Below are 8384 nucleotides of genomic sequence, written 5' to 3' on the forward strand. Positions count from 1 at the left end.
TTTGTATAGGCCTACTACCTGGTCAGCATTTTCTATTCATTTCAGAATAGCATATTATGCAAATTGGTTGATGTCATCTAGCTACTACTAGTTAATTTTGGGCCAATAACTATTTTCCTTATAGAGGAGTCAGCAGAGATAGAGAGGGAAAAATCAAAGGGCTCAGGTGTATAAGGGGTTGTGGTGAAAATGGGTCAAAATCCCGGTCTTTCTACCATTCCTGCCAGGATATCCATTTTGTGTTCATCGAAACAGGCCCAGGTTTCACACTTAGTGAGTATACATACATTTAGAAACTATATTATTAACTATATGTATTATATGTACTGTGTTAGAGTGTAATTTTGTGTCATTTTGGTTGGTGGTGTGCCCCAGGATTTTGTAAATGTAAAATATGTGCCGGGACTCAAAAAAGGTTGAAAATCACTGTTCTAGATGAACACCCTGGGAGAGCTTCATTAACATTCCTTCCAATGATTGATCTTGATCCCAGTGATGAATCCTGCATATACTCAACATTGAGGTTTGTGGCAACTCAAGCTCTGCAGTATGATGTGACCCATGTTCTGATGTTCGACCAGCCCCTTCTGGAAAGCCTTGACCATTATAAGTTAACTTCTAATACAAATGTTTTACTTTTCATGTAGACTTTCATTGTGTAAAGTTGTAATGTGGTAGGAGTAAAGGTAAAAATGAAGCCTATGCGGATATATTTCGGATAGCCTATATTTGATTAGCGCATAGCTCATTTGCATATTAAAATACATTTTCAAAGAAACTTGTAAGACAAAAAATGGTGTATCACAAACCATGCAAAGCACGATGCAGATGTGCTCATTGTCCAAACTGCCATTGCCTCTGCCAGAACAAAAGACACAGTCTCAGTAGGTGATGACACAGACAGACGTGTTAGTACTCTTGCTGCATCATGCTGATCTGAATGCACACAAGCTGTTTATTAGCCTGGCTCCGCCCGCCTACCTACTTCCGGCCAAATTTCATTTTCCTTTCAGTAGTCAGTCTGGGGACGGGCGTATTAGTGGGATTCTGCTCAGGCAGATTTCTGCCGGTCCAATCAGCGAACAAAACGAGTGGCTGAGAACGATGACGTCGAAGTCGCGCTCCAGTTTCAGTTGAATGCTGCGTTCCTTTATACTCGGAAGAAGGAGATTTCCGACTTCGTAGTTCCGACCTGTCTGTGTTCCAGTGCATCTGCTTGTGAAAGTATGGACGCCTAAAACCTTTCTCATCCAAATAACTAAACGTTAGGCTCTAGCAAGTTACCGTTGCCAGGTTGCGGGTAGCTTGGATCTACCGGCATCCAAGTCTTTCCGACTTCACTACAAAATGTAGGGATGTCGGAAATTTTCGAGTTTCCAGTACAACGGGAACGCACCGCCAGAAGCCGGTGACTTGTCATTTTCTGCTACCCGTCAGATTTTGCTCCCTAGTGGTTCTGCGCATGTGCATTCCGAAAAAAAATAATCCTGCGTGAGCAGCCATCACATTCTGCTACCTTTTTGGCGGCTGGTGAGTATTTTCTTTAAAAACATGTTTTTAACTGCGCAATTATCTTACAAATCTGTTTTACATTGCGCCTTATGACCTGTAAGCATGTAAATATGTGCATGTAGACACTGGCTTTGCTGCTGAAAGTAGAAATAAGATGTGTTATCATGCCCATGCGTGGCTGCTGCTGTTTATGATTAAGTAAAAAAAAAAACTAGTGTTGAAACAACAACCTGTGCGTAATGATTGATCGTTGGTCGCTTTGAAAAGTGGACGAGATAGGACAGTGGTCTCGGCGGAATAGCCCGTGAGCTAACGCAGCTATCAGCCACATAGACCCTGCCACACGCCAGATTCATGACATTACCTTACTGCACTGACAGCTGTCATTGGTTTGCGGTGACGGAACATTGCAAACCTCTGATTGGCTGTCGAAATCCAAGAGTCAACAGAGTCACTTGTAACGTGTGAAACGCACTATCTTAAGGCAGCATGTTTATACACGGAACGGAGTTCACTATGTAAGAAACTGTAAAACACGACAAAGACTTTTTGGATTGATAGTCTGCAGTGTGAAACATTTGGAGATGGCAAAAAAAATTGTCTTTAGCAAGTAGGGAGAACGGGGTAAGTAGGCACACTTTTTACTCTAGTGAGAATTGCTCATCACCAAAACATCTGTCAATAGCCATTCCTACATTAAATTGAAGCTTAAGGTGTTGGCTAGAAATGTGTGTCTCTCTTTTTTTCCAACTTATTGTAATGAAGAAGTAATTTACCATCAAAGACACTCTGACACATTGTGACAACCAACCCCATCAAGGGGTCGGTTGTCACACACTATGGGGTTGTTTGTCACAATGTTATCTTAATGGGAAAAATCTTAAAAAGAAGGCAAAGAGGCAGAACCAAATTTGAATGTTTAATTGCATTGTCAAGTTGACAAATAGGCCTACATAACGTTCTGTAGCCTTGGCAGCTGGTCTAGTTTGGGATGCACTGGGTTGTTTTGATTTTGTTGCCCTTTTTTCTTTTGCTTGCTAGCTGCCTTTTCCTGCTCTATTCTTTCCTTCTCTGGGGTGTCAGTGAGGATACAGCTTGACAATTTCTTTCGTTATTGGGTTCCTTTTCTGGCTGCAGCCTTGAGATAACATGTGACAACCAACCCCCCAAAAAATTAGACGACCAACCCCAACTTGAATTTCTTGCTAGCATCAAGGCCAACAACCATCTGACAACTAATTAGCTTGCTAACCACAATCTAAACTATAGTTTACCCTTCACACTTTCTGAGGGTAACAAGTGTTTTGTTATAAACCCATTGTGTAAAAGCCTAGAAGAAAAATACTGAGAAGCAAAATATTTTGAATTTGACATGAAAAACACAAAACATCCTCTCACCTGAAATGCAGCTGTCCTCCTCCAAGGAAGTCTATGTATGTGACCTCTGATCCCAATCCTTTTTTATATCAACATTTCAGAGCTAGCGCGCTTTAGGGGCGAGATATAACGAATGTGACATCCAACCCATGTGACAAATTACCCCGTTCTCCCCTACATGAGCTGTTGGATCAACAAAAACATTTTTTTACGGATTCCTTACAACAGATGGAGAACAGTTACTAGAGTCATGTTGAAACTATAATGAACAATAATAACAGTAGACTGGATGGCATTCTAAATGCGGAAGACCTCAAAGTCAGCCTTCAATACACACAGAAGGATGTGGATCAACTGGATTTGGAATAGAAAGGGACCATCGCACAAGAAACGTGACTAACAATGTCCATTCAGACAACGGGAATGGATCAAGTGCACGTAGGAGGAGACTTTTGACATTACAAGGCCCATTGTTGAAAAAATCCTCAGGTAGAAAGATAGAGAAAGAGTCATGTGGAACACAAACAAGCTGAGGGGTTCCAAAATATTCATAAACAAAGACTTCCCTGAGGCAGTGAGACAGAAGAGAAGGGAGCTGATACCTAAGATGCTCGAGGCTAGAAAGAACGGGAACTACGCTGTTCTAAGATAGGACAAACTCATCACTCGCCCTGTTGGAAATTTCAACTAAGAAATATTTCTGAAGGAGATGGAAAAAGTACAATGGTCCAGTGTTTGTGATGAGAATGATCCTGAAGCTGCACTCACATTGTTAATGAAAATTGTGAATGAACATGCTCCTTAAGAAAATGTACTGCTTAAGCTAAAAAAGCGCTATGGATTGACTATGAGCTGAAAGATATGATGACCTTAAAAGACAATGCCAAGAAAATGGTTAATAAACTGTGTTGCCTGTTAGCCAGACAATAATACTGTAAATTAAGGAATCATGTGACAACATTTAATTAAAAAGAAGGAATATTACAAACTAAAGTTTATCAACTTTAAAAATTACAAGAAAAACTGTGGACCACAATGAGTGATATAATTGAAAGAAAATCTAATACGTCCATTTCTTTAATTTATTCCGATGGAGCATTCATAACAAAACCTTATGATATAGCTAACTATTTTAATAATTTCTTTATGGGCTGTGCTACATGTGGGGTTGTTTTGTGTGATTTCATAATTTGTTCTTTTTCCCTCTTTAATTTGCCACCGGCATATAACCAGGGGGAGAAACCTCAGTCTTGGCCCCTGCTCTGCTTGCTGCTGACCTGTTGCTGCCATGTTGTTGTCATGTTGCTGACCTGTTGCTGCCAAGCTGCTGACCTGTTCTGCCATGCTGCTGACCTTTGTTATGCTGCTGTTTTGTTAATTAAATACCCATAATTTTTCTGCCTGACTCGACCTTTTTTTTTAAACCTGTTTTTTGTTTTACAGTCCTTACCCCTATAGATAAAATGGGGATGTAACAGGTTAGATTGATACAATCCTAAATAACATGCAATCAAGTGATGTGGTAGCATCAAATAGATTAATTAAGTGAGTTAATGATTAAAACTTTAAACTCACTTTGAGTTTCATAGCAACAGCATTGAAGAGGTTAAGGGAATGGTAATGTTATTGCCATGTTATCTTGTCATGTATACAAGATTGTGCTATATCAATTGTAAATACTGGAAGGCGTCATTTGACCTCCTGTCTCTGGGAACATTCCCTGATGGGTACGACAAGTCCCAGAAGCTTAACCTAAGGAGGTATGCTTCCAAATTCACATTAAAGGGTGAGTATCTGAAATACATTACAATTTGGATAGTATCTTATTAAGATAGGGTGATATCAGGTAAAATGGGCCATCAGGTAAAATGGGCCATTTAAGGCTTGGGGGTCCCAGCCATGGACATATAAAGAAATGGACACCGGACTGAAACACGGCGCTCATTCATTCCTATGAAACTGCTCATTGGCGCAGGGAAGCCACAAGGAAGTGATATGCGGAAATTCATGCGGTCCATGGTTCATGGCGATAGGTCCATGAGCATGACGTAGCGGCATTATGGACCTATCAAGAAAGAGGGCGGCAAGCGTAGCAATGACGTAGCGGACTGGTAGCGGATGTAGAATCATTCTCGTTCTGTAGCATCCGTAGCATCTAGCATTGTAAGCTAAAGGTCTTTATTATACTATCTATGGTCTTAGCGAGCAAAGTTGTATTGCTTACCGACCATGGTCGTATAAGTCACTAACTCCCCGATGAACCGCTATATGTGATCTTTGAATTACACTCCGTTTTTGTAAAGTAAAACAGTGGTGAATAAGTTCTAAACTACGACTCTGTTCAGCTGCCCACGGCTGCCCCCTCCCTCCTCCTCCCTCGAAAACAAACTGAAAGCCGTTAAAAGCCGTTGGGCTAATAAGACGCTTGAGGTGGCGTTTTGAAATGAAAAAACTTCAGTTTTAATAGTATATGGTCTAATGATAAGTATGAGCCTATGTTTGATATTCAGAAAAATTTTGCGGAGACACAATCTTGTTCGCCGCTTGTATTGTGTGGACGGGGAAATCTACCTCAGGACAGCATGAAAATAAGCTCCACCCCCCAGCCCCATTCACAGCATGCAGTACTAATGGTTTGGCCACTTGTCCATGCTGGTTGCTCGGAGAAGGCAGTGTCCTGGGGCCCTGGTCCCAGCCCCTCTGGGATTTAGAGCCAATGACTGCAAAGGATTTCAAACTGTTGTCATAACTGTGCTTGACAAGTAACAGGGTATTTGATTGCTTAATGGTTGCTATGGTGGGCGGGGCAATAATTCAAACAAGACTGCACCAGAAAGCTGCATGGTAAGTAGCCTGACATACCAAATCTAACTAAACTATTATAAGGATGATAAATCTATAAAAAAAAAAAAACATGCACATAAAAAAACTATGCATAATATCTGTCTTGATGGCATCAATCATAAATAATGTTGTTAGTTTGGTATATGAACATATTTTTTGAAAAAGTGATGTTTTTCTTGGTGGCCCAATTTACCTTAACCCACTGAGGTAAAATGGGCAACAAGGTTTCAGCTAAAATGGGCCATCATCTGTGTCACTCACAAACACACATACACATGTGTTTGAGTGTGTGTGTGTGGGTGTGTGTGTGTTTGTGTCACACCATGACCCCCACAACAGTAATAATGGTAGTAGATATTTTATTTACAGCGAGTATGGCAAACGAGAAGGAAGCGAGAGGAGAGAGGGAGAAGGAAAGAGAGAGTAAGTGAGAGGAGGAGGAAGGATGAGAGAGGAGACAAGCAGAGGAGACAGGAAGTGAGAGAACAGGTGAGGAGAAAGGAATGCAGAGGAAATGAGTGGAGACAGAAAGAGAGAAAAGAGAGGAGGAGCAAGGACCAGAGAGGAAAGGATACAAAGATAAAACAGGGAGGGAAAGGAAGGCCAAACAATTACAATCTGTGGAAAGAGGAGAGGATGAAGGGGGCCTTAGATGAATACATGGAGGGAGTGAAGAAAGGAATTACAGTTAGTGTGCACCTCTTATCAAGAGCATGGGGTGTTCCGCGATCCACACTGCAAAGACGCATCAGTGGAAAGGTGACTGGCAGTGAACATGTGTTAGGGCGGAAGCCCTACCTTCCACAGGATGCGGAAAGGGAGCTTGCTGCCACCCTCAAGACATTGGCGCAGAGGGGGTTTCCCTTCACAAAACGTGATGTCCAGAAAGTGGCCTTTGATTTTGCAGCCAAGAACAACATATCTGGTTTCTCCAAGACAGCAGGGAGGGCCGGATATTACTGGTTTAAGAACTTTCTAAAGCGCAACCCAGAGCTTGGGATGCGCAAGCCAGAGGTCCTGTCTGCAGCACGGGCTGCTGGACTCAACAAAGAGGTGGTTAGCCAGTGGTTTAACCAGTATGAGAGCCTTTTGGTCGAGCTGGGTATTGAGGGCACACCGTCACATATATGGAACTGTGACGAGTCTGGGCTTCAGGATCAGTTCAGTTCGACAAAGGTCGTTGGACAGGTTGGCCAGCCATGTGTGTAAGTGTGTGCCGGAGAGAAGGGGGAGACAACAACTTGTCTGGCAGCGTTTAATGCAGAAGGCACATACAGTCGAACAATAATTATTTTTAAGGGGAAGCGTGTTCGTTCTGAGTGGCTAGAACACCAGCGTAAGGTGTTCAGACAATGGCTGGATTACCTCTGACCTCTTTCTGGAGTGGGGTCAAATGTTCATTCAGTCCCTCCCCAGGGATGACCCCAGGCCCCACCTTCTCCTCCTTGACGGCCACAGTAGCCACGTCTATAACCTGGAGTTTATTAAGCTACTGAAGAGCAAGAATGTGCACATCATGTGCTACCCTGCCCACACAACCCATGCGCTGCAACCGGCAGACAAGGCCCTCTTCAAGAGTCTAAAACATCACTGGGACCAGGAAGGGAGGAAGTGGACAAGGATGATGGCTGGGCAGAAGCTGTCATGGATGGAGTTCTTTGCGGTGTTCAGCAGGGCTTGGGCAAAGGCTGCCACTATTGAAAATGCCCAGGCAGGGTTCCGGGGGACAGGGATGTTCCCTCTCAATAAAGATATTCTCCCTGAGACTGCTTTTGCCCCCAGCAAGACCACCGAAAGACCACTACAATCCACTCTACCATCCCCGCCCACAAGGCCGCAGTCTCTCCCAACCCCGCCCACAAGGCCGCAGTCTCTCCCAACCCCGCCCACAAGACCACAGTCTCTCCCACCCACTGGACCATGGTCGCCCCTGCTGACCTTGACCCACTCTGCCCGCCCGCCAGCCAGACCTCGGTCACCTGCCGATCCGCCAGCCAGACCTCAGTCCTCTGCTTCCCTGACACCCATGCTACCTGTGGAACCACTGTACTTTTTCCCAGAAGATGTGGTGGTGCTTGAAGAGGTTGTGTTGGAGGATGTACTGGAAGAAGATAATGACCTCTTCAATCAGTTCACACCACAGGCAGAAACCCACTCCCATGATGAGGGACCTTCCACCTCCACAGTAAGTGATATTTTATACTACTTTTCAAACTCAGGCTACATGACATGTTACACATGCATGCTCACACAAACATACACATGCACATTAATGCACACACGCACATACACACAATTTAGTCCCTTATCATATAAAATGTACACCAAATAATTATTCAATTTCGTGCAATAACATAGGCTCTTTTTGTTATTTTCTTTCTGTTCAGTCTGTGAGATCGGTCACATTTACTGACTTGATCTCAACGCCGCAAAGGGAGAGGGCCATCAGAAAGAGAGCGAAGCCACCATCATATAACCTCACAAGTGAGCAACACATTGAATATATTACAACAAAAAAGTCATCCAGCAAGAAACCAGCCAAGCAAGCCAGCAAGTACCCGGGCGGCAAGCAACCAAAAGGGGAAAAAAAGCAGGGCAAGAGAAGCAAATCACCTTGCAAAGTCTGCAAAACCCACTATGGTGACCCAAAT

This window comes from Ammodytes marinus, assembly GCF_949987685.1.
Source record: "Ammodytes marinus genome assembly, chromosome: 4".
NCBI classification, from domain to species: domain Eukaryota; kingdom Metazoa; phylum Chordata; class Actinopteri; order Uranoscopiformes; family Ammodytidae; genus Ammodytes; species Ammodytes marinus.